This window comes from Nelumbo lutea, chromosome 8 (genome assembly GCF_056320005.1).
Source record: "Nelumbo lutea isolate HS-2025 chromosome 8, American lotus-T2T, whole genome shotgun sequence".
NCBI lineage: Eukaryota > Viridiplantae > Streptophyta > Magnoliopsida > Proteales > Nelumbonaceae > Nelumbo > Nelumbo lutea.
In genome coordinates this window covers 50,885,156-50,912,699 of record NC_142691.1, presented here as the reverse complement: position 1 = coordinate 50,912,699, position 27,544 = coordinate 50,885,156, and the positions used below count along the sequence as shown (strand labels likewise).

Below are 27,544 nucleotides of genomic sequence, written 5' to 3'. Positions count from 1 at the left end.
ATCCTTTGGACAAGCTCGGTTCAAGTCAGTATAATCGACAAACATGCGTCATTTACCATTGGCCTTCTTTACTAGGACTGGGTTGGCTACCCAGCTCGGGTAGTGGACTTCCCTGATAAAGTTTGCTGTGAGGAGCTTCTCGACCTCCTCGTCAACTACTCTCTAGTGCTCCGGGGCTAAGTTGTGTTTCTTCTGTCTAACGGACCTAACTATAGGATCATTATCTAGCCTATGAGTTATGATGCTAGGGTCTATGCCAGGCATCTCTGCTGCAGACCATGCAAAAACATCTAGATTTTCAAGAGAAAAACTTACTAGTTGAGATCGCAGAGGCTCCTTAACTGAAGCGCCAATCTGAAGTGTCTGAGCTGGGTCCTTTGTTGAAGCTTGGACGGAGACAGTCTCTTCCATGGGCGTAACTCACTCTTCGCACTACTCCACAGGTCACTCCAGCTCGAGGTCGTCATCCACCTTGGCTTTCCCTTTGAGGGCGGTGACGTAGCACCTGTGAGACTCGAGCCGGTTGCCTCACGCTACTCCAACTCCAAAGTCCGTGGGGAACTTCATTGCCAAATAATAGGTGGAGACCACCGCATGTAGAGCATGGGTGATGGACCGACCTATTATGGCATTGTACAGGGACGGAGTCGCGACCACCAAGAAGTCATGGTTGAGCCTCACAATGCTGGGCCAGGCACCGACTTCCACAGGTACTATAATTCTCCCCAACGGCCTGACTTCTTCTCCGTTAAAGCCTTCCAAGGGAGTATTCGCGGGCTGAAGATCGCTCTCTTGGAGCTCAAGCTTGTCGAACGCTATTTTGAAAAGGATGTCAGCCAAGCTGCCAAAGTCAATGAGGACGCACTTGACTTCGAAGTCATTGATTCTTATCTTTACAACGAATGCATCATCATGGGGGTAGTGGACCCCGTGCGCGTCGTCCTCCGTGAAGAAGATTGGGTCTTCCGTTCTTGGCCACTTCGGGGGTTCTGCTTTTCTCTTTCGACCTCATGAGCTGATGTCTGAGCTATAGCCGAGGTGCAGCCCGCGACAATCGAGCCTCCAACGATTACATGTATGGTCCCCCGAACTGGTCTGTCCTCGGGAGGTTGCCTTTGCGGCTACTCGGCTTGCCTGCTACTGGACTCGGAAGCATCTTTACCTAGGTCCCCCTGCCGACCTGCTTTATTATTATTATTTTGTACAAAATTTCTCAAGTATCCACAATGGATGAGCTTTTCTATCTCATCGCGGAGGTTCTTATAATTTTCGGTACTATGACCGTACTCTTTATGGAAACTACAATACAAATTCTTATTTCTTACATTGGGGTCCCCTTTCTGCCGGGGTGGCCACTTCACATATGGGGTGTCCTTGATCGCCATAAGGATCTCGGCCCGCTTCGCATTCAGAGGTGTGTAGTCAATCCTTTCAGCTGGGAGAGCTCGAAAGGGCTGACCTAGTCTTGCCCCCCGAGCAAGGTCTTTTTTCTTCTTGTTGTCCCCTTGGATCACCTTGCCTTCCCTTTTCCTTTTCTCGTGCATACCTTCATTGTTCTGGCTGATTTCCTCCTTCGTCCCTATGAACCGGTCTGCGAGCTTAAGGAACTCGATGACAGTCTTCAGCTAGTTGACAACCACGTGCCACTTGAACTCCTTGTGCGTCATGCCTCTCTTGACCGCTGTAAGCCACACAATGGGGTCTATGTTAGGTATTTGTAAACAAGCATCATTGAACCACTTGATGTAACTCCAGATAGACTCCCCTTCCTTCTGGATTATGCTGAGGAGGCTCTCTTGGGTTCTTGGGCAACGTTTGCTAGTGACGAAATGTGAGGTGAAGACCTGCACGAACTGTGCCCAGCTTCTTATTGACCCGGGTGCGAGGTTCCTGTACTATGTGCGGGCTACCCCTTTGAAAGTGGTGGAGAAAGCCACGCACATGCATGACTCACTGGCCCTGGCTAAGTGCATTTGTGACTGGAAGGCATCAACATGGTCATTTGGATCGAACGATCCATCATACTTGTCCAAGGGAGGAAGCTTGAAGTCCTTAAGCATAGGGACGACAAGAAGCTCTAGGGATAGGGGGAGGGAACCGAGAGGAGAGGAGTGGCTTTTACTTCGTCCAAGCTTACCTCTTCCTTACCTTTGAGTTCGGGCAGATTGTGAGTGGCAGTTCGGCGAGCTCAACGGCGCCTCTGCTGTTTCTTTGTTGGCTCGGCATTAGTGTTGCTTGCTTCTGTGTTGCCAAGCTCAATGGGCCCAGGGAGGGGCTCAAAGGCCTCTGCCTATAGCTCACGGTCAGGACATCGAAGTGGTTCTCAGCAAGCTGAAGCTCAAACTGTAAATGTTGAGGCGACGCGGGTTTGACTGGCTGAGAGGCCCCCGACCTGACTATAGGCCGCGAGGCAAGGGTAGCTGGTCTCTCCTTCCTGTCATGGGACGAGATCTGACTCATGGGGAGGGTTCTGAGCCTGGGAGGTCTCTCCCCGGCGAGAAGGACGTTCATTCTGATGACGAGACCCAGCTTGCTGCATGGCTGGATGTCAAGGAGGAAGCGGTTGTCAGGTTTGAGGTAGCGGGGGAAACTGCTGCTAGTAGTGATACTGAGAAACTTGGTGCAGCACTTGCTGCTGATAGAGTTGGAACTGCTAGAACTGTTGTATTTGAGCCTGCATATCTCGCATGCACTGCACCAAGTCTTCAAGCTGGCTTTGGCTGGTTGCCAAAGGAACAATGGAGGGTTCGGCGAAGGTTGTTCCGACTAATAAAGGGAGTGGTGCATTCATGGGTGCCATTGTCTGAGGCATGTTCAAGGTGGTAACTCCGTCCACAAAGAGGGGGACGGTGAACTGTTCAATACACACCGCTAGGACCTGGAGCTACTCCTCGATGGCATTCATTTCTGTAGTGCATGCAACATTGTTGGAGGAAGCCATGAGAACTTGAGTCTACAAGTTTGGTGGAAGAAGGCCTTTTGAAGCGTTTCCACAGATAGCGCCAAATGATGTAGCGCGATCCAATCACTCCTAGCTAGTGGGGGCCTTGCTCCTAACTGGCAACAAGGCACCTGAGAAGAGATGGAGAAGATGAAGGATTCCCGAGAGGCTTGCCCGGCGAGAATACTCTGATGCTTAAGTTAGAACTGAGAGAGAGAGAGAGAGAGAGAGCTGAAAACAGAGAAGGAATTGCAGAGGAAGCTAAGAGTGAAGGAGTGTTAAATTCGCAATTACCCTTGTCCCTTGGGGGTCGGGGCCCTTTTATGTTGAAACTCTATCAAATCAGGCGTAACTGCCTCTGCCTTTCTGTCACAGCCATTACTACTAGAGCTGAGGTGGTGGGCGCAAGTAGCCGTTGCAGAGTATGGCCTTGCCAGGCATGAGACATATTTTAGAGTCGGTAGGCACGTCGCCGCCTAATGAGAGACGTGGGTGCAATCTGCAGATTCGACGGGTATGGTTGTTAGGCAGGAAATCCTTTCGTGATTCGCTAAGTTACTCTTGTCCTGAGCTACCCTTCACCGAGCTACTAGTATCATATCGAGGTTCCTCTACCCGAGGTGGGGCTCTTGAGTTCGACTTAACTTTGGGAATGAACTTGTCCCAAGGTGCCCTTAGCTCGGGATGCCCCTAACTTAGGAGGACCTCAGTTCGAAGTGTTTGCTCTAGGAGAATTGGAGCTCGAAGCTCGGGGTGCTCGGAGAAGTGTCTTGTAGTCGAGCTGCCACGCTGGACCTTAGCGAAGTTTTCGTACCAAGGTGTCACTTATGCCAGGTCATGTCCACATGTCCCCTTATCACGAGGTCGGGCCTTTGTAAAGGTTTCCTTACCTTTCCCTTCCTTTCCCTACCTTTTCCTTCAAACCAAACATAGCTTTAAGGCTTCTTGCAGAACATTTTCTAGAAAAACCAAACATTTCCTCCTTTGCAAAACAAATCAAAATCCAATGTTGTAACCTAGATTTCATTCTTTAGAAAAAATGATTTAAAAATAAACTCTTTTAGCTTTGGTAGAGAAGGTTGATCGTGCATACATGTCCTAAAATGGAATACTATTTCATAGTACCTAGGGGCTCACGAAAATATGGATCGTCACTCACTTATTAAAGAAGTTAACTTAAAATGGCTATGAACCCTATCTGATAGAGATCAAAGAGGAAATTCACAAGAGATGAGAGGATACTACATCCTTCACAAAATGGGTTATTCAACTAAAAAAATTAGCTGCATGCACTTGTATGGTTTCTCACTCTTAGACCATTATTGGGATAAATGGAAGTCTCATAGCTAGATGAACAAATGGGAGTAGAATGTAGATAAAAACCCATTCTAAATTTTGTCAAATGAAGTAATAAATGGTTTTTGATTGATATATTCTTTTGAACATTTATAGAAATAGCATTCACACCCTTTACTAATATGCTAGTTGACAACAAACTTAAGGGACTCAATTATGTTGACTAGAGGTGTAACCTAAACATTGTCCTAACATCTAAAAAGTTAGACAAGATTGCCAACTAGAAAGCTTTAGAAGCTCTCTATGAATGGAATTTTGAGGCAAGAAAGGAGTATCAAGAATGCTAGGAGAAAAACTCTCTTGTTCGTTATTATATCCTAGACTCCCTAGACAACTCTATCCAGAATAATATGACAATAAAGAAATTTGAATAGTTTAAAGTTTGTGCACATGGAGCATAATTGTTTTACCAACAAAAGGTTCTCAACTCATTGATGACCACCAAAATGATCGAAAGCCAACTATTCCATGACCATGTCATTAAGATGATTGATTTTATTAATGAATTGGAGGCTCTCCACATTTGGTTTGATGCCAACACCCCAATTATAGACAACACTCAAATTAATATATTTATTTAGAGATCAAGTTCTCTTCTTTCTCAGTTATAAACTTGAATCTACTCAAATTTTGGATACAAGTCCTATCGATTTTTCTAGTAATCGATGTTTTTGCAAAGGTGGTTTGTGACCAAAGCTATGTTTTAATAACTATCATAAATTATGGACAAGCATCTATTGCATCCCCTTATTGGCTTGAAGTTGAGATCTATTCATAGAATAGGGTGAAGCACTTAGAGGTTTTATGGGTGCTCATACAAACAAGCTAGAGTAGTCTAGATTAAATAGTTTGGCCATCTAAGTAAGGTCTTGCCATTTCAAACCTAATTCCAATAGAGGTGATGTTTGGTATCAATGAAATTTTTGTCTTGGATTTCAAGAGAGTAGTTAACTCTGCACAAAATCAATATATATATGATTGGATTCCAAGACAGCATATCTAAAATTAAGAGTTGGATCAGTTCAGACTTAAATTAAGCCTACCCAATTTGCATCCCTATGAAACATTGACCACAAATTAAATGTAAAAGAAATTTTCATTTCAAGTTAGTTTACTAATTTTATTATACTTCTACCATTAATAAAAATAACTCTTATTTATTACAATTATTTTTGTTTAATATGATGAATACATAATTTTCAAAATGCATCCAAGTGCTTTTATGAAATTTCTATGCTTTTATCTTTTTAAAAAATTGTGTTATTTAATTATGGCATGATGGGTTGATCAATTTGATCTAAAAGGTTGAAGCATTGACTCACCAATTGAATAGGATAATGATTTTGTTTCTAGGTTAGTTTTAAATTGTGTATTTTAGTTTCATCATTAATAAAAATACTTCTTGTTTATCATACTTATTATTGTTTAATGTGATAAATATATAATATTAGAGGCGTGCCTAAATTTTTTCACAAAATTTTATAATTTTTATAATATTAAAATTTTATTAATTTTTAAACTTTTATTATTTAACTGAGGCTATTGGTTGACCCATTTGATGTGGATGGTTGAAATACTTACCCACCACCCAAAAGAAATGGTGGTTTATTTTTCATTTTGGCTTTGAAAAATGGTTGTTTATAGGATTTAATAAGTAAGGAATGAGAGTTAATACCTTAAATATAAGATTTAATAAGATAGAATAAAATGAATTTAATAAAAATATATGCTTTTTGCCCTCATAATAAAGAGACTCAATTCAAAAATATGGTTATTTTAGTTAAAAAATTCTAGAATCTAGACATCATTCACACTTTTAATAGTAGTATAGATTAAATAAAAACAACAAATATGTCATTATCAATTACACACGTATATTGGTCTAAATGAAAATGATACAAAAGATGGTAGGCCCATTGTTTACACGAGCAAACTTAATATATATCTAGAAGTATTTTACCATCTAGATATTAGAGCTGATATTTACTAAACACGACTTTGATGTAAGTTGGGTTTGAATGCTAACTAGGGGCTTTCAAACATTAAAAAGGTTAAAAAAAAAAACTATTACTAAATAAGGATGGCAATTTCAACAGAATTTTTGGGTATCCAATCTGTCCCAACCCTAATAGGACTTGTTTATCAAAATCCTATAAGGTTTGGGATTTTAAACTAAAACCCTATAGCATATGGGACGGATTTGACACAGGTACCCATTCCTAATATATATATATATAATATGCGGTATGGTATAATATATAGTATAAAATAATTTATAATATATAAACGGATCTCCTCTTAAGGTAGAATGGAAGGTGAGAAACAATAGCTTGGCAAGAAGAAATATTTAGAGATAGGAGGACAGAAATCTTTGGGTCTTATATAACGACTAGAATCTAGATCTATAATTATATAGTGGAAAGAAGGAGGCAATGTCTTCTCACCTCGATGCTCACACAAACTTTCTTCTCCTCTCCAATTTCACGACTGTTCATTTACTTTATATTAAATTATTAAAAGTATAAAATGTCACAATATAAGCATCATCATAGGCTTAATTTTCTCTTCAATAGCCAATGTTTATAACATCTTCCCTCCTATTAAATGTCTCCTTTCCTCTTGAATATGCATGATAGTTGGATTGGATTAAGGGCAAACCCTAGACCAATGCTAAACATGGATCCAGGATGATGTGAAAAGCCAAATTAATTTGCCAAAACAAACCTAATTCAACTCCATGCATTGCATGCTAGTTCTATCTTAAAATGATAGAGGCTAATATTGCCAAGCATGATGCTTAATGGAAATTCAATTCTTGATACTGTTGTTTCTTTGGCTTATAGATGTGGATCAGGGAGTGTGTGTAATAAGAAAAAGGCAGAAGAAAAAACTTAAGGCATGGTAGAAAATCCTAATCTATATTATACGGCATACATTAACAAAGAGTTACCTTCTGTGTGGATTTAAATCCTTGATGACTAGTATTGTAGGAGAGAATTAATCTGTAAATCTATAATAAGAAAAGAATAAGGAAAACTAATTAACTTGCATGCTAATATCTAACACAAATCCGGGGGAAGAGAGAAACCTGCTATGAAGTAATGAGGATATTCGCTTGCAACAATCAGGAGAGCGGGGAGAGAGAGACCTGTTATGGGGTAAGGAAGACGTTCGCTTAAAACAATCAACAGAGCGGGAGAGTAACTGAAGCAAAAAGAGAGAGATGGGCATCCGTATTTAAAGAAGAAAAATTTTCAAATGCCAAAAGATGTACAGACTGGAGTGACAAATTCATTCACTAATGTATTATATGAGGCAGAGACGACGCATGTCCACCCATGTTCAAGAAGAAATATTTAAGTCCTTTTCTATGTAAAATCAAGACAAATGGCTGTAACCTATTGCTTTAATATTACTTTAGTTAAACCTAACACAAGTTTGGCTGTTGTGACATTTTAAAACTGCGAGCTCAAGTTTGGTTGTTGTGAAATTTTAAAACTGCCACCTTAGTTGAAAGCGAGGAGTCCGGATCACTTGGCAATAAAACATCTTCCAACCCTCTACTAACATAATCTCACACCGCATATCTCAATATGGTGGGTTTCACCTTGGTGGTGGATCCTTAGATCTCTTGTCCATTAGAATCTTATCTGCACCTACCCACAGTACATCGCAGCTGTACATTATAAAACAAATTCCCATTCCTTATCTTGGTCACAGTTGGAGATAAAAATTGTCTTTCATCCCCCAATTTCCAATAGAAATGGTTTTCCCATGGGGCGATCCCCAAAAATTTTAGTTAACAATATTTTTTAAAACATAAATTCATATATATATATATATATATATATATATATAATATTAGGGATGGGGCATGGCGGGGACTTCATTCCCCATCTCCGATTCGATTAGGCTGGGGAGGTTGGATACTCGGTCAAGATGGAGAAATTTGCCCTTCTTACCATGAATGATAAGATACAAATATATGAGATGTTCTTAATGTGAGGCTATAGTGATGTATGAATAGATCCGAACACTAAAACCTCCCCGCTTTTAAGTTACCAGTACAAGCGCATGTATGCAGGTGGTTCTGACGTTTTTAGGCCGGGTGGATCTGATAGAAACACCACCAGCTTAGATATAAATATAAGAAGGAACCATTCTGACAAGAGCCGCGCTGCCTTATATATTCAAACCAGTTGGCCAAAACTGCCACGACAGACTATAAATTATAAGAGACAAGGGCATAGGTCGATTATGTTAATATATATATATATTGCTAAATGTTCAACTTGACTTGGCTCAAATCCATCCGATCATTTACACCTGTGATTGCCCATACACACCACTCATAACCATTTGGAGCTTTAGTGGACAAAGTTCATCTCACTTACTACCATGATAGCTTACAATGACTCACCCCATCGTGTCAACACATGTCATCACTCAAATAGTATTATTCCTAACTAGTAACCATGATTAGGCGTAGGGGTTGTAACCAATAACATACCATTAGAGAGTTCTAAGGATAGCGGAATCTCAATTCCAAAAGATCTTCACTCGACATGTGGCAAAACCTCAATAAGGCTTATCCATTTCTCGTTATTGCTTTGGCGGCCTCCACATAAAAGGGAAAGACCCAAAGGCCTTCACACGAGATCAATCTCAAGAGCATTGAAAGAGTCCATATCTTCCAGCATTCTAGATCCCCCTCCTTTGTCATACCTCTATCTCCCTGGACGGTTGAACCTTTTGACTCGAAAACTGATTATATCTCCAGGTCCAGTTTTGAATATAAGTATATAACCGCCTTTTTAGCCCAAATTCATTGACCCAGCCAGTCAACCCAAGTAATAGTTCACGGTTTAATGAATTATTTAATTCTTTTAAAGAATCATTAACATAAAAAAAAAAAAGGTGATGTGGAGATGGGAAAGGAAGAGACGAGATCTTAGGTCTGAGATAAACTAGATTAGAGAGAGATATTGGCACCTTTCCGGATCATAACACACTTTCATTCTCAGATACCGAAAAAGCTAAAATGGGAAAAAATCTCAAGGGAGGATTATGGGATTGTCAATAATTTTCAAAGGGAAGTTTTAATATTTTACCCAAAATTTAATGCGGAATATTGACTTACCCATTTAAAATCACCCCATAATTGATTATTAAATAGGGAAAACTACAAAAAACTTCTCTTGAAGTTTCTGACAATCAATAAAATCTTCCTCTATAATTTCATTTTAGTAAAAATACCTATTTTACCCTTTCTCGAACATTGTTTATCTTCTCGGTTCTAACCCAAAAGCAAAGGCAGGCAGCACCCCTCTAAATTTCCGTTCTTCTTCTCCTTCTTTTCTTCCTCTTCTTCTTCTTCCTCTGCTTCTTCTTCTTCTTCTTCTGGCATTGTCCCCTTCCATCGCCCCTATTTTCTACCACCACCGCTACAACTCTCAGCAGTGGTGGTGCTTCATGCGAAACCTCTCCCTTTCCGCCATTATCTCCCTCTCAATCTCTCTTTCCTATTACCCCTCTCCCCCTCAACATAAATCAATTGAAAATGCACTATTCCTCCCCTTCTCCGTTTGAACCTAGAAGTAGAGCAGCGGCGGCGGCACCCCCTCTCAGCCACTCCCTTCCTCCCTCTCTCCCTTTCTCTCATTTGCTTCTTCTTCTTCTAGTCAGTTGGAAATACCCCCTGTTCTTTCCAACAACGTAATTTCAGGCGCATTACCGGAGACAATCGGAGGGCTGAAGAACCTTGAGTTTCTTAACCTTTCTGCTAATGCCTTGGTGGGAAAGATTCCTCAGAACCTCACTGCTCTTCAAAATCTTACTGTCGTTTCCTTGAGCAACAATTACTTCTCCGGTGGTGTTCCAAGTGTGTTCGAAGCCGCTCAAGTTTTAGATCTGTCTTCCAATCTGATTAACAGGTCGTTGCTGCCAGATTTTGGTGGAGTCAGCCTCCGTTATTTGAACCTCTCGTACATTAGGCTCGTCGGAAGGATTCCACCGGAATTTGGATAGCAAATCCCGGGGAATGTCACGCTTGACCTCTCGTTCAATAATTTCACAGGAGAAATCCTGGAGAACGTAGCTTTTCTCAATCAGAAAACATAACCGTTCGCTAGAAACCTGGATTTATGCGGGAAGCCACTGAAGAACCTGTGTGTCGTGACTTCCGTTCTTTCTTCTCCATCCAATGTCTCTGAAATTACTTCTCCTCCTGCATTTGCAGCTATTCCGAACACCATAGACTCGATACCTGTAACTGGGTCATCTGGAACGATGAATGAGACTCAACAGAAAAGGCAGAGAGGTCTCAGACCAGGAACAATTGCAGGCATCATCTTTGGGGATTTGGCTGGTATCCGAGTTCTAGCTACGATATTCTGTTATGTTTACCAAATAAGGAAGAGAAGGAAGAAGGTGGTCAGTAGTACAGGATGCGCAAAGAAGAAAGACGAAATGGACGGGAAAGATATCTGGCCTTTGTCATCAACGCAACCGAAAGGGCCGACGTACTGGTGCCTGGGAAAGAAAAATGACGACAGTGAAGAGATGTTCGAGACAACGAGCATTGATAGTGATGAAGACGAAGAGGAAAAGGTGGGTGATGAACAACAGAAAAAGAAGCAAGAACAGAAGGGAGGGTCTCTTGTAATTGTAGACGGAGAAACGGAGTTGGAGCTGGAGACTCTGCAGAAAGCATCGGCTTATATATTGGGAGCGACTAGTTCGAGCATAGTATACAAGGCCGTGCTGGAGGATGGGATGACGCTGGCGGTGCGAAGGATCGGTGAGAGTGGTATACGAGGGTTCTACTGGGGTTCCAAGGAGAAACTCGTCATCTACGATTACGTCCCTTGTGTCTGCCTCACCAACTTCAATTACAGTAAGTTCCTTCTCTTTCTCTCCTCGTTGTTTGATTGTCTCTCTCAATCTGTTTGGTGCATAGTAGCAAAAACTAGTAAGGTTGTACTAAAATGCACGGTAATGCTGGTTTCGCTGTGTAAAGGCGCAACCGTGGAACTGAGAAGTTATTCTCAATGCCCCAAAAGCCAACTGCCCATGGTAGGCCGTTGGCTAGGCTTTGCAAAGCCCTCTGCAGCTAATGATAGCGAAAAGTTTATGATTGTCAAAAAATGAAATGAAATGCAATGCCGCCTATTACAAGATAATCTGGGCTGATTGATAATATGTTCTGTTTTCATTGGAAATGCATTGCTCTTTCTCATGTCCTAGCCTGGACTGCCATACCGCTGTCACTAGTGCCACCGCTGCCTCTGATTTTGGGTTTGAATGGAGAAGATGAATAGTGTTCAAGAAAGGGTAAAATGGGTGTTTTAAAAAAATGATTATCTCTTTAACATTTTCTGTCTTGTTCATTGACGGAAGGGAGATATTTGTTAATCTTATAAAAAATAGAGGAGGTTTTTGTTAAAATGAAATTATAGGAGATGTTTTTATGATTGTTAGAAACTTCAGGGGATGTTTTTGTATTTTACCTATTAAATAATTTTATTATGGGAAAATTTATTATGTGGAAAAGACATCACATGGGAAAGGTGTTGACAAATCACAACCCCACGAATTTTGGTGAAGATCCACCTTATTCTTTCCTACTTTTATGATGCGGGTTACGTTGATTGGTTGAATGTTTTTCTACTATCATATTTATTATAAAATTGATTTTGAAAGGGTTTTTCACCAGCATTACCATCAAATTTGACAAAACAACTATCCAATATTCCGCAAACAAATAATTGCTAATTTAAAATTAAAAAAATAAAATATGGGAATTAAAATCAATATTTAAAAAACTGATCCAGATGTCAAATTGTTATTGCCTCCAGGTCATGGGTCACTCACTAGTTCGACCCACTAGGTCGAATGGTTCAGATAGTGCCACACCATCATATATATGTATTATAAATATTGGAGTGCAAAGTTATGGCCTCTTAAGGTTTGCATACATTGAGTATACAATTGTGACCCGATGATCGGATCGAATGGTTAAGCGGTCAAACCAATCGGATCAAGCGGTTCTTGACCAAGTCTACGGTTTTTTATCACCTGAGGAATCTTGACTTAACTAGACCTAGAATCCTGGTCGGGTAATGGTTGGACCAACTGGGTCAATGATGGGTTGAAAACACTACTTAAAACTTTTTAGATAGTAGTTATGACCACCTTCTTAGGTCAAAAAATTTGTAGGCAAAAGGTTATCACAGTGATTTGACAAGAGTCATCCTCGATTGTCATGGCACCAAAGGGTGTCAATGGATCGGTTTTGAATTGGACCCCATCCAGTCTAAAATCAATTTGGATGGATTGCACAGACCAACAAAACATATTGGATTGGACCAATCTGATCCAAAATTTATTAAATTGGATTGAACATGTTCCATCCGTAATAAATTTATATTAGATTGGGTAGGATTAAGCCAATATCCAGTCGATTGATATAAGATAAGAATATAGTTGTCAATGGAACGGGTTTAATTAGAAACCAATCTAAATACAAACGAATTTGCATAGGTTGGATGGTCCAGACATTGGATTAGACTGATCCAAAATATTCATTGAATTTGGACGTCATCCATTTAGACATCTAACTTGTGTCGGCCATCATATGGCCTGCCCGTAAAATGATGTTTAAATGGCGGTCGGTAAAAAGCCGACGTTCTTATAATTTTTTCAGTTGGTAGCAAAAGATTTTAAACGACAAATCAAAATGTCAGTAAATTAAAATTATGAGAAAATTTTTTGAATTATTACTGTCTGTCTAATTGAAAAATTATACCCTTACTATTTAATTAACTTTTGTTCTAAACCAACCCTACTGTTTTTGATAATTGTCATCACCATTAAATCGTAACAGAATGAATAAAATGCCCCTTTTACCCCGTTAAATTGTTCATCCCATTTTTTCTCTCCCCTCATTCTTTTATTGGGAAGTGTGGTTTTAGGAATGTAATTAGGAGGTCTCTTGCCGTAATTAGGAGGTCTCTAGATTTATTTGGCCTGGCCAGCGGTAATTTCCCACTACAACTACAACTGAATCTCTTATTGTATATATGTACGATGCAAACAACAGAAACGGGAGCGAGAGGTCTGTGTTCTAAGACCTCTGGAGATCAGTGGCGACAGCGACGTTGCTCGGCACCGGCAAAGGACAGACTTTGCACTCCAGATCCAGTTCGGCACTTCGTCTTCCGCAGAGTTCCGATATTCGCCTTCGTCCCAAGGCTGCAACGGCGGTTCCGTTCTGAGTTCCATTTTTCGCAGATCAGACAAGAACTCTGCAGAGTTCTTCGAACTTCTTCTTCTTCTACAGAGGTTCCATTCTGAGTTCCGTTCGTCTGAAACTGTTGATCGCCTTCTATTTTTGGACATCCAGCAGAGGCGGCGGCAACCATCCCATCTACCCTCCGTTTTTACCTCTTCAAGATTCCTGATTGGAAGCACCGAACACCATGTCAGTTTGAAGCAAGAAGATAAGAAACAACACCCCTGTTCCGGCGATCGAATTCAGGGAAAAATCCAACCGGATCAAACCAGCGTTTGCTCATCTTCCTTGTTGAGATGGCGGCTGCGATCAGAGGTTCCAAAATCGAGTGCAGCGGCGACCTCCGGGTGGTAACCATTGGCACGGCGATCGAACCCAACCCAGAAGGGCGGTGGTGAACGTCTTCCTGTTCCGGGCGGTAACCATTGGCACGGCCGTTCCCGTACTGCCCTCTCTCTGCTCATCTACTTCCTAGCCCACACACGGCCGCCTCTTCCTCCCTTGCCTCTCTCTGCTCTCACAGATTCGGCAGGTGGAAGAGGCTTCGAAGGGAACTTGATGAAGCCTGCTGCGCTTTCTGTTGAGGCTGCTTCTTCTCTGCTAGCGACGAAGCAGCAACCTTGGCGGTGACGGGTTCGCCATTGGCGGCAACAGGTTTGCTATCAGCAGTAACAGGATTGCTATAGGCGGCAACAGGTTCGCTATAGGCGGCAACAAGTTCGCTATCGGCGGCAACAGGTTTGCTATCAGCGGAAACAGGATTGCTATCGGCGGCAACGGGTTTGCTTTCCGTCTTTTGATTGCTACGGTGAACGACACTCGTCACCAAAATATGCTTGTCGGAAATTACAGGATTCGCTCGTGGATGCTGCCTTGCATTCTCTTTGCAGGCTTCGGGTGCCATCTCTGATTCATACACGTGGAGAAGTTGCTCTACGATGGGTGTGATAGGAGTCTCAATAGACCCTCTTGGACACCCATGGCTGTGTTTTCTATTTTTGTGTGACATGAGGTATATCTAGACCACGTGCTGCCACATCTGTTGTCGTCTGGATATTATTGCTGATAAGTCTTGTTGATCGATTACTATGGCTGCCAACAACGGAAGAAGGAACGGTGAGAGTTCAAGTCAGAATAGTGGGGAAACAGACCTCGCGATACATCGACCGGGTATGGAGCAAGTCGAGGAAAAGGGGGTGGACTCTCTGGCGGACGTGACCGAGGTTCTGCAAAAACTCATGCTGCTTAGTCATCGGCAGAGCGTGAGGTGGCTTCTAATGCAGTCGTAACTGACGGAGACAAGACCAGACTAAACGGGCTTAATGACGAGCAATGGAAGACTCTTGTAAGCATGCTTGATGCTTACAAAACCAGGACTAATGGAAAGCTCTCTAGTAAGAAAAACTCTACTGATTGGATAATTGATTCCAGGGCATCGCACCATATGACTAGAGAAATTGATTTATTGATGGATGTATGGAATATTACATCATGTCCAATGGGACTTTCCAATGGGAAGCAAACCACTACAGTGAAGGAAGGGACCTTACATTTGGGTGAAAATATCTATTTACATCATATGCTTTTTGTACCAAGAATGAACTGCACCCTTATTTCTGTAGCAAAATTATTGCAAGCGATAAATTGTACTATCACTTTTACTGACAAGCTATGTGTGATACAGGACCAAACCTCAAGGATTCTGATTGGAGTGGGTGAGCAGTCTGATGGGGTCTATCATTTTAGAGGAGCAGCATCGGTTCGGGCGAATAGAACAAGAGGTATGGATGAATGGGAGTTATGGCATCGTAGATTAGGGCATGTCAAAACATATATTATCTTTTCTTCCTAAAGTAGATAAATTAAATAGAACTAAAGGAGATAAGCCATGTGATGTTTGTTACAGAGCAAAACAAACACAGGAAATCTTTCCTAAAAGTAAACATAAAGCTGATGATTGTTTCTCTCTAATTCATTGTGATACATGGGGCGCCTATAAAGTACCTGCCTCTTGTGGTGCAGTTTACTTTCTAACCATTGTTGATGATTATTCTCGTGCTATGTGGGTTTACTTGTTACTGGAAAAAAGTGAAGTAGTACATATTATTGAGAAATTTTGTGCCATGGCAGAACGTTAGTTTGGCAAGCAAGTCAGGACTGTCCGAAGTGATAATGGAACAGAATTTAAAAGCTTGAAATCATACTTTGAGACTCATGGCATTCTACATCAAACTTCGTGTGTTGGGACATCGCAACAAAACGGTCAAGTGGAGAGAAAACACAGGCATATCTTGAATGTTGCGAGAGCATTGAGATTTCAAGTAGGCTTGCCCATTGGTTTTTGGGGGGAGTGTGCCTTAACCGTCGGAGAATTGATAAACAGGACACCTTCTTCTATACTTGGCGGGAATACTCCATATGAGGTACTATTCGGGATGCCACCTCAATACGAGCAAATGAGAGTATTTGGCTATCTCTGCTATGCTCATTGGAGTCCTCGAGACAAGGATAAGTTTGGCGAGAGGAGTAGGAAGTGTGTTTTTGTAGGTTATCCCTACGGAAAGAAAGGTTGGCGTGTATATGATGTTGAAAGAGGCGAGTATTTTGTCTCCCGTGATGTAGTCTTCCATGAGAATGTATTTCCATATGCCGCTAATCTAAAAGCAACTCTAGAAGACAACCCTGGCCCAACCATTGCACCAGCTGATACTATGGTTGATGATGATGTTTTTCACAGCCACAGAGGAAATAAAAACAGGGGGAGTGACATGCACTAACTTCTCTGCTAAGCATCAAGCCTTCTTAGCTGCAATCACTATAGGAGCCGAGCCCACCAGCTTTCCTGAGGCTATGAAAAGTGAGAAATGGAGAGAATCTATGAGGAAGGAAATCCAGGCTCTAGAGGATAATGGTACTTGGACATTGAAAACTCTACCTCCCGAGAAAAAGGCAATAGGGAGTAAATGGGTTTATAAGATCAAATATAATTCAAATGGGACGGTTGAAGGGCATAAGGCATGCCTAGTTATTCTCGGGAATAGATAGGTTGAGGGGTTAGATTACAATGAGACTTTCGCTCTTGTGGCCAAAATGACAACAGTCCGCACTTTCTTGGTTGTGACAGCCGCTAAGAACTAGAAATTGCATCAGATGGATGTACATAATGCATTCTTACATTGGGATTTGGATGAGGAGGTATACATGCAGTTGTTGCCAGGTTTCGCATCTAAGGATCGAACAAATGTGTGCAAACTGAAAAAATCTCTCTATGGATTATGTCAAGCTCCCAGATGTTGGTTCTCGAAATTAACAGCGGCCTTAATACAGTTTGGGCTTGTTCAATCATATTCTGACTACTCTTTGTTCACTTATTGCAAACATAATGTTCGTTTGCACGTGCTGATATATGTTGATGATTTGATTGTTGGGGGAAATGATACTATAGCCATTATGAAATTCAAAGAGAATCTCAGTCGATGCTTCCATATGAAAGATCTGGGTCCACTCAAATATTTTCTAGGTATTGAAGTAGCTCGTGGTCTTGAGGGAATATTTTTATCTCAACGGAAGTATACCCTGGACATTATCTCGAAATGTGGACTATTGGGAGCCAAACCAGCATCCATGCCCATTGAACAGAATCATCATCTTGCGCTGACCAAAGGCGCTCTAATGGACAATCCGAATCAGTATCGAAGACTAGTAGGATGGTTGGTATACTTAACCATCACACGACCTGAGCTGTGTTATTGTGTTCATATCCTGGTCCAGTTCATACAGAATCCACGGCAAGAACATTGGGAGGCAGCTCTACGTGTAGTGCGATATATGAAAGGATATCCTGGACAAGGTATATTATTGCGTTTCGATAGCGATCTGCGTTTGTATGCTTATTGCGACTCTGATTGGGCAAGCTGCCCGTTAACGCGACGTTCGTTGACTTGGTATTTTGTCCTATTGGGATAGTCACCGGTTTCTTGGAAAACGAAAAAACAACACATTATGTTGCGCTCCTTTGCAGAAGCAGAATATCGTTCGATGGCTGCGACAAGCTGTGAGTTGAAGTGGATAAAGAAACTTTTGTTGTCCTTGGGAGTGGCGCATAATGAACCTGCGCAATTGTATTGTGATAATCAGGCAGCTCTACATATAGCTACAAATCCAGTGTTTCACGAGAGAACGAAGCATATTGAAGTCGATTGTCATTTTGTTCAGGATGAGATACGGCATGGGAACATTGTTACTCACCATGTTCGGACCACAGAACAGTTGGCTGACGTCTTGACGAAGGCACTTGGAAAAGAGAAATTCGCATATTTCCTTGGCAAATTGGGCATTCGAAATCTTCATGCGCCGATTTGAGGGGGAGTATTGGAAAGCGTGGTTTTAGGAATGTATTTAGGAGTTCTCTTGCCGTAATTAGGAGGTCTCTAGATTTATTTGGCGTGGCCAGCGGTAATTTCCCACAACTGAATCTCCTATTGTATATACTATGTAATGCTGCATAATGCAAACAACAGAATTCTCCACAAAGATTTTCACATCTTTCTCTATCCCTTCTCTTGCATTATCACTGCCACACTAACTCTTTGCGGCAGCATCATCACCGCCGGCAGCCCTCTTTTGGTTATACCGCTGGGAAAGTGGTTCCCCAGAGATGAATTATAGGGTTCTGGAGTGGTTATACCTAGCTACAAGAATTCAGTAAAAGATGAATTACAGAGGTCAGCAAGACGTCTGTCCAATCTTTCCCGTTTCGACTCCGCCTTAATCTAATGAAAATCTGAATAATTTTTGATAGGGTCAGCAAGATGTCTCTTGTTGCGGTTACCATTTCAATTGTGTGGTTCATTATGCAGGGGATAGAAGATGATGTCACTTATCGGTGAGGGGGGCAGTGTAGTGTGAGATTTGAAGACTTTACTATACGTCAAAATTTGGATAGGGGAAACAAGATTGAATTAATTTTCAAATTCATATCGTTTGCGTTTGGACTTTAAAAGGATTTTCAAGTCTATAACAAAAGCATCTACTGATGGCTGATTAATGCATACGTTTTGAAAATGCAACCGTTGCAGGCGATGGTGATGATGCTCCTTGACTTCAGCGCTTTGTTCATTTGAATTAACCTGCGACGAGGTTGAATTGTAGCTGCTCTCTCTCTCTTTCTCACTCTCAATGGATGCCGGAGCGGATTATTGGTTTTAATAGCGATGGAATCCAGAGGCGACGAGGTTGAATCCCAGTTCTCTCTCTCTCGACGGATTTCGGAGCTGGTGGGGATCCATTTTGTAGCGTGAAACAGGGGAAGATATCCTCCAACGGCGACCTAAGTCTACAACTCTACAACTCAAACGAGAACCGGGTGTTAATATAAAAGCAACAAAAAAAAAAAAAGTATCTAAACCAGTACCCGGACGATAGATGGGTTGTTGAGGAAGCATCGGAACCACACTAGCCGCAGGTTGAGAGGAACCCAAAGAGATGGAGTAGCAGGAAGAGGGAAAGAGAGGGAGAGGAAGAAGAAAAAAAAAACAAAAACGGGGAGAAGGAGCTGCTGCCAAGGGATCAGTTCACCGTTTGGGGGTAGGGGAACAGCATGGTCTTCACCGTCTTCCGGCAACAAAACACATAGTTCACCGGATAAAGGGATTAAGCATAATCATCGGAACTATTCATTATTCATCAGATGGGTTTTATTTTAAAATTTGAGAAATAATGGAGAACAAATTTGATATTTCATTTCTTAGGGCAATGTCAATTTTTAGAAACAGCAAAGGTACTTAGAATATCTAAATACAGCTTGTGAATTTCATTAAGATAGTTTAAGAGATTTTTTTTTATAAAACCAAAAGGGGGCTATAGAACGAGGGGAAACTTGTCCCCAAAAATCACAACAGCAAATATCAAATAAATCCTTAGGAATAGAACTATTCCAGACTTCATTTGAATTCACATGATTAGCAAGCCAATATGCAGTCATATTCTCCTCTTTGAATAAATGCTAGTAGTCCACAATTTCTTGAACCCTCTCAAACAACAACCTGCAACCATCAATAATTGGCTTCACTCTCCACGGGGGGTTGATAGTACTTTTCAAATAGTCGGTCACAAGCTTAGAATCACCATCAATGATAATGGACCTGATAGAGAAATTAAGAACAACATTGTGGGCTTCCCATGCAGCCCATGCCTCTGCCGCATTGATAGTTGAAATACCTAATTTATAAGCCATGAAGTCCAATATTCTGCCCATATTGTCTCTGGCTATACAAGCTATCGAACAGTTTTCATTAATACAAGAGGCATCAAAGTTGACTTTAATGACGTCAAATCTAGGATTTGACCACCTAATAGGAATAATTTCTCTTCTCCTCTCATCCATCACATCCCTTTCCTCACTAATTTGGATCTCCTCCCAAGAATTTCTTGCTCTCTCAATAATACTAGGAGCCACGTTTCTGTTGTTAAAAACCCTATCATTACGATTTTCCCAAAGTTGCCCATAGACCTCAAACCCCCGGCCCAATATGGCATGGACCTTCATACCGAGCCTGGCATGGCCTGTGGGCCTTCGTGTCGTGCCAGACAGGGCCGGTCCAAAATCGTGTCGGGCGGCCCAGCCCGATTTACACCTATAGTAACCCCAACCCAATGACATCCCAAAATCCTTTTTTAAGGAAAATATTTACACAAGTAAGGACTGATGTGGACTACATGATTGAATATTTTGCTTGTGCAGTAGGTTTCTATCTGATGGATGGTATAGATCAGCCAAAGATGACAAAAGTTGGTTTGATCTTGTAGGAAGCTCTCTAGTTGACCCAATTTGGAAACATTTTTCCGCACAGAAACAAATATTTATATCCTTCCTTGTACATGGTTTTTTATAAATGTAAATATGTATATCCATCTATCCATCTAAAGAATGTTCTTGACTATAAACTTCTAATCAGGTTCACAATTTTTGACTATAAACTTCTAATCAGGTCTCATAAAATTGGGTCTAATATTGATGTAGTAATGAAGTGGCAAGGAGTTCACGAGTGAATCCCATGACACTAACTTGACGAAAAACAGATTAACATAAGTTAGGAAATTACCATTTTAGTCTTTGTTATATTCGAACATAACCCTCTGCCTATGGTTGGCTACGAGCCAAGTTTTCCATGAGTTATTTGAGTTTGTCTAGTGAAAAGTTAAATCAAGATTTGAGCCGAGCTCAAGTCTGATATATAAAATCGTTTGTTAATCAAGTCAAGTTTAAGCACAATAAAGCTGGTTCAGGAGTGATGGAGGCCCATCACAAGGCCCATCTCATCCCTAGGGGCGGCAGCTCTTAGGATAAGGATAAGTTAACTAAGATCCAAGAATTCAAGATAAGCAAGGGATCCAAGAATCCAGGATTAGCAAGACTCTTCCAAGATTATCAAGAAAGACTCCAAGAAGCATCAAGATTAGCAAGATAATCCAAGATCCATGCACCTAGGGAGATCGGACGGAGGAGATCAAACCAAGGAGAATTCAATCCCATCAAATTAGATGTTTAGATCTATCCTAGTTATTATTTCCTAGTTCTTTTACAATTTCCAAATGTATTATAAATACTGCTATTTTTCCAAAGTTATTCATCAATTCATACTTCAGATTTTCAGATTTTCTTGAGTTTTCGCCACCTTTTCTCTCTCCTAGAGAAATCGGTGTTATTCGCTAGGTGCTAGCGAGCGCCCGGTGCTTGCATAGCCAGCTCAGGTTCTCATTGCTTCCACACTGCGTCAAGTGGTATCAGAGCAGGGAGTTCGCTCAGTCAGATGGCCAACCAAGATGGTAGTAGTCGCAACCCACCCCGTGACGAAGATCAGGGGTTCCCAGCTGTTTGGAGAGCAATCGAAGAGCAGCGTACAGCCACACGTAACATCAAACGGCAATTGGCAGAGGTGACTGAATAACTGCAAACCTTGTTACAGGAAGTTGTCCCACGGAACCGGGAAAATCCACAGCAGATCGAAGGAGACGACCATGACAGACCACCCGTCGCTACTGCGTCTCGACGACCAGTTCTTGACGACGACAGTGATGATGATTTTGAATTTGGTGGTGCTCCAGTTCTTCCCAGCAACGACAGAAACGGTAGAAATTGGCACACTCAAGGTAATTTCAATCCTCGTAGGAATAATGATGAATTTAAACTCAACGTAGATATTCCTACTTTTAGTGGAGATCTTGGTATAGAGGGGCTTTTGGATTGGATCACAAAAGTCGATAGGTTCTTTGATTATATGGAAATACCAGAGGAATGAAGGGTAAAATTAGTAGCTTTCCGATTAAAGGGAGGCGCATCTGTTTGGTGGGAACGGATGAGAGAGACCCAGATGAGAGAAGGAAGGGGTCCTGTTCGAACCTGGAGGTGCATGAAACAATTAATCAAATGTAGATTTTTACCTCCTAACTATGAACAATATATGTTTGAATCTTATCAGAGGTGTGCGCAGGGTTCTTGTAGTGTTAACGAATATACATCTGAATTTTTGAGATTAGTTGAAAGAAACCAATTATCTGAAAGTGATAACCAGCAGGCAGCCCGTTATCTAAGTGGTTTGAGACCGTCCATGAGAGACAAAATTGGTGTACAAATGGTTCTTAGTGTGCAAGAAGCAATGAACCTAGCCTTGAAAGCAGAATTAATGTTCCAAGACAAGGCGTGCAGTGATAATTACCGCTGGTACAGCGGGAGCAACAACAGACCGACAACTGTCGACAGGAACAAATCAGTCCCAGCAGTACAACCTTCTCACCCGACCAGCACAAGTAACGCCGGTAAGGCTACTACAGGAGGACATAGTCGAGGTAATCCTTCCAACCCTCCTAAACCCAGTAACCCTTAAGCAAGACCTGCTCCTATTAAATGTTTTAAATGCAATGAGATGGGACATAGATCCAGTGACTGTCCTAGGAGAAAGGCAGTTAACATGATAGAAAGGGAGGAGGAAGAAGGTATTGAGGAAGAAGTATATTGTGGGCCTGATGGGGAGGATGAAGAGGGTCCATATGAACATGAGGAGTATACTTGTGTGGTAAGAAAATTAATGTTGTCCCAAAAAAATAAGGATACTTCTCAAAAGCACAGATTATTTCGTACCAGATGTACTGTCAAGGAAAAATTATTTAATTTAATTATTGATAGTGGTAGTCAGGAAAATATTATTTGCAGGGATGTCATCCAACAATTACAGCTGATTCCTGAAAAACATCCCAACCCATACACAATTGGGTGGATTAAGGAAGGAGGCAGCGTACGAGTGGAAGAACGCTGCAATGTACCTTTTTCAATTGGTAAGTACCATGATGAAGCATATTGTGATATTGTAGATATGGATGCTTGCCATATTTTGATAGGGAGGCCTTGGCAATTTGATACAGATGCAAGGCACATGGGTAGGAAGAATACCTACCAACTTGAAAAGGAAGGTACACGTTATACTTTGTTATCCATAGTAGAAAAAAGTATTACAAATATTCCAAAGGCACATGAAAAGAATTTCCTTACCATCACCCATCATCATGCTGAATTTGTTAAAGAATGTAAGGATACTCATGAGATACATTTGTTAGTAGTAAAAGGAGAAGATGTTAATGATGAAAATACAATTTCAGCTGAAATACAGGGACTACTGGATGAATTTAATGATGTAGTTCCAGAGGAGTTATCAAATGAATCCCCTCCCATGAGAGATATACAACACCATATTGATTTTGTTTCAGGTGCTAGTCTACCTAACCTCCCAAATTATAGGATGAGTCCTAAGGAGAATGAAATCTTACGGGAAAAGGTAGAAGAATTATTGAAAAAGTGACACATTCAAAACAGCATGAGTCCTTGTGCAATACCTGCCTTATTAACACCTAAGAAGGATGGCAGTTGGAGAATGTGTGTCGACAGTAAGGCCATTAACAAGATCACCATTGGGTACAAATTTCACATTCCTAGGCTAGACGACATGCTGGACCAATTAAGCAGAGATGTAGTTTTATCAAAAATAGATCTCAGGAGTGGATATCATCAAATCAGGATCCGTCTCGGAGATGAATGGAAGACAGCCTTCAAGACTAGAGATGCCTTGTTCGAGTGGTTAGTCATGCCCTTTGGACTAACCAACGCACCCAGCACTTTCATAAGGCTGATGAACCAAGTATTGCACCCCTTCATTGGTAAATTTGTGGTAGTCTATTTTGATGATATTTTGATATACAACAAATCTATCACTGAGCATATGGGACATATTAGGGAGGTCCTGAAAACATTGAGGGAAAATAAATTATATACTAATTTGAAGAATTGCATCTTTATGAATGATAATTTATTATTCCTGGGATTTATTATAAGCAATGATGGTGTGAAAGTAGATGAGGAAAGGGTGAAAGCCATTAGGGAGTGGCCGACCCCATCCACTGTCACAGATGTTAGGCGATTTAATGGGTTGGCAACTTTCTATAGGCGTTTTATTAAGAATTTTATTAGTATCATAGCTCCCATTACTGAATGCTTGAAAAAGGGGAAATTTCAATGGGGAGAAGAATAAGAGCAAAGTTTTGCTCTAATAAAAGAAAAGTTATGTACTGCTCTTGTTCTTGCTTTGCCAGATTTTAATAAGTTATTTGAAGTTGAATGTGACGCCAGTGGAGTTGGCATAGGGGTTGTATTGTCCCAAGAGAAAAGATCCATTGCTTTCTTTAGTGAAAAATTATGTGAAGCCAGGAGAAAGTGGTCTACTTACAACAAGGAGTTTTATGTTGTGGTTAGAGCCCTGAAAACATGGGAACACTATTTGATTGCAAAAGAATTTGTTCTTTACACTAACCATCAAGCCCTAAAATATCTTAGTGGGCAAAGGCAATTAAGAAGTGATTTACATGCCAGATGGTCTGCTTTCCTAGACAAGTTCCCATATAAAATTGTGTATAAGACAGGATAGCAAAATAAAGTGGCTGATGCACTTAGAAGGTGTGTAGCTCTCATCAAGACCCTCAGCGTTGAGATTGTGGGTTTTGAGTGCCTAAGGGACTTATATGCCCAGGATGGAGACTTCCAACAGGTATGGGAGAAATGTGTGACTAACCAGCCAGCAGATGACTTCTTTATTCATGATGGATTCCTTATGAAAGGGGAACAGTTGTGTATCCCTTGCACCTCCCTCCGCGAAAAGATCATCAGGGATTTGCATGGGGGTGGATTAGCAAGACACATGGGAAGGGATAAAACAGTGGAAGCCGTTAAGGGGCGATATTACTGGTCGAAATTAAGAAGGGATGTATCTACCATCGTAAGCAGGTGCTATGTTTGTCAGACAACTAAGGGATAAACCTAGAACATAGGTCTCTACATGCCCCTACCCGTTCCTACTGCTATATGGGAAGACTTGTCCATGGGTTTTGTGCTAGGCTTGCCAAAGACCCAGAGGAACATGGACTCCGTCTTCATGGTGGTTGATAGATTCTCAAAAATTGCTCACTTCCTCCCATGCAAGAAAACAGCAGATGCATCCGCAACAGGCAAATTATTTTTCAAGGAGATTGTTTGCTTACATGGGGTACCCAAGACCATCACTTCAGATCATGACACACGGTTCCTCAGTCACTTTTGGATGACCCTATGGAGGATGTTTGATTCATCACTTAATTTCAGCAGTACAGCCCATCCGCAGACAGATGGACAAACAGAAGTGGTAAACCGGACCTTAGGGAATTTAATCCGCAGCATATGCTGGGAAAGGCCAAAACAGTGGGACTTCGCCATTGCCTAGGCTGAGTTTGCCTATAACAATGCAGTGCACAGTTCTACAGGCAAATCCCCATTCTCCATCGTATACATGAAGGTCCCTAACCATGCACTGGACTTAGTGAAGCTACCCAGAGTACCCAGCGCAAATATCTCAATAGAACAGATGGCAGAACAAATCCAGTCCGTCCAAGAAGCCGTGAAACAGAAGCTAGAGCAATCCAACGCCAAGTACAAGATGGCCGCAGACAAGCACCGCCGACCTCAAGTGTTTGATGTAGGTGATGAGGTTATGGTCTTCTTAAGGAAGGAAAGGATTCCCATAGGTACTTACAACAAGTTGAAGCCTTGGAAGTATGGTCCATATAAGATCGTGAAGAAGATTAATGACAATGCCTATGTAGTAGATTTACCAGATCATATGGGTATGTTCAGGACCTTCAACGTTGCTGACCTTCATCTGTACCTGCCGGAAATAACACTCGCCTACCCTAGTCACGACTCAGGGTCGAGTTCTCTCCAAGTGGGGGAGAATGATGGAGGACCATCACAAGGCCCATCTCATCCCTAGGGGCGGTAGCTCCTAGGATAAGGATAAGTTAACTAAGATCCAAGAATTCAAGATAAGTAAGGGATCAAAGAATCCAGGATTAGCAAGACTCTTCCAAGATTAGCAAGATAATGCAAGACTCTTCCAAGATTATCAAGAAAGACTCCAAGAAGCATCAAGATTAGCAAGATAATCCAAGATCCATGCACCTAGGGAGATCGGACGGAGGAGATCAAACCAAGGAGAGTTCGATCCTATCAAATTAGATGTTTAGATCTATCCTATTTATTATTTCCTATTTCTTTTACAATTTCCAAATGTATTATAAATACTGCTATTTTCCCAAAGTTATTCATCAATTCATACTTTAGATTTTCAGATTTTCTTGAGTTCTCTTCTTTGAGTTTTCGCCACCTTTTCTCTCTCCTAGAGAAATCGGTGTTATTCGCTAGGTGCTAGCAAGCGCTCGATGCTTGCATAGCTAGCTCCGGTTCTCATTGCTTCCACGCTGCGTCAAGGAGGCTTGCAAGCCTAATATAATAAATAAATATTTTTTTTATTATATACATACATATATACATGCACACATACATATACATATAAATATATATAATAAATAATTTTTTATTTTATATAAAAATATTTTATATATAATATTTTTATTTTTTATATATAATAGTAAATACTTTTTATAATTCTTATTTTTTTGTATATAAAAAAAAAACATTTTTTATATGTATAATAATAAATAATTTTTATAATTCTTAACTTTTTTGTGTATAAAATAAAAAAATATTTTTATTTTTCAAAAAAAATTAACTTGTAGCGAGCTCAAACCAAGCCGAACTCGAACTCAAGTTTCTAGTTCGAATTGAACTCGAACTCTAGCTTATCAAGTATTCGACTCGGCTCGGCTCGAATCCACCCTGGGCTCTACCTCAACCTCTGCGCTTCCGCCTAGAGGTGTAAAGTGGGCCGACACGTCAAGGCCCGTGGGCATCCCTCACAAACGTGTTGGCCCGCGGGCCATCACAGGCTATGTCGCTCTCCCCGATGAAAAATTTGTGGGTCAGCCTGGCACGACCCACGGCTCAAGCCCATGTGGGCCTATGATGTGCCACAGGTCGGGCTGGCCCGTGGGTCGAGCCTTGGGCTAGGTCGAACCGTGTATCGGGCCAAAGCTATTTATTTAAAAAAATTAACAAAAAACTTAAAATTTTAATTTTATATGAATTTTGTGAATAAAATTGCTTATATATATTATAATTAAATAAATTAGTATAATAAAATTAAAAAAATATTTATATTATTAATATATTATATAATTATAATATATATAAAATATAAATTTATAGGCCATGCCGGGCAGTGCTGGGCCGTACCAGCCCGTGGGCTGCGGACTGTACGGCCCGCTCGGTCGTACCGTACCGGCCCGTTGACCTATAATTCCAGGCGGGCCTGGCACGGCCCGGGCCGATTTACACCTCTACCTCCGCCCTTCTCTTCTCTGTCAACGCCTCTCTGAAATCTCTCCTCTTATTTTGCTCGGCCTTTCACAAAACGAATTAGTAGGTAGAATTCCCAATGAGTTGGGTCATCTTAGGAACCTGGTCACTCTTCAGATCTCTG

At 41.2% G+C, this 27,544-nt stretch overlaps 1 pseudogene across 1 annotated transcript in view; it reads left to right on the top strand.

Moving 5' to 3' along the window:
* The first annotated feature begins 2,439 nt into the window (after positions 1-2,439).
* The window catches only part of LOC148844129 (putative LRR receptor-like serine/threonine-protein kinase At4g37250), a 28,749-nt pseudogene continuing 3,644 nt past the window's right edge, over positions 2,440-27,544 (top strand). Inside the window, exons 1-4 of the transcript XR_016103701.1 lie at positions 2,440-2,808; positions 9,899-11,192; positions 13,398-15,145; positions 15,274-15,370. The product of XR_016103701.1 is annotated as a putative LRR receptor-like serine/threonine-protein kinase At4g37250 (transcript). The remainder of the gene's footprint in view (positions 2,809-9,898; positions 11,193-13,397; positions 15,146-15,273; positions 15,371-27,544) is intronic.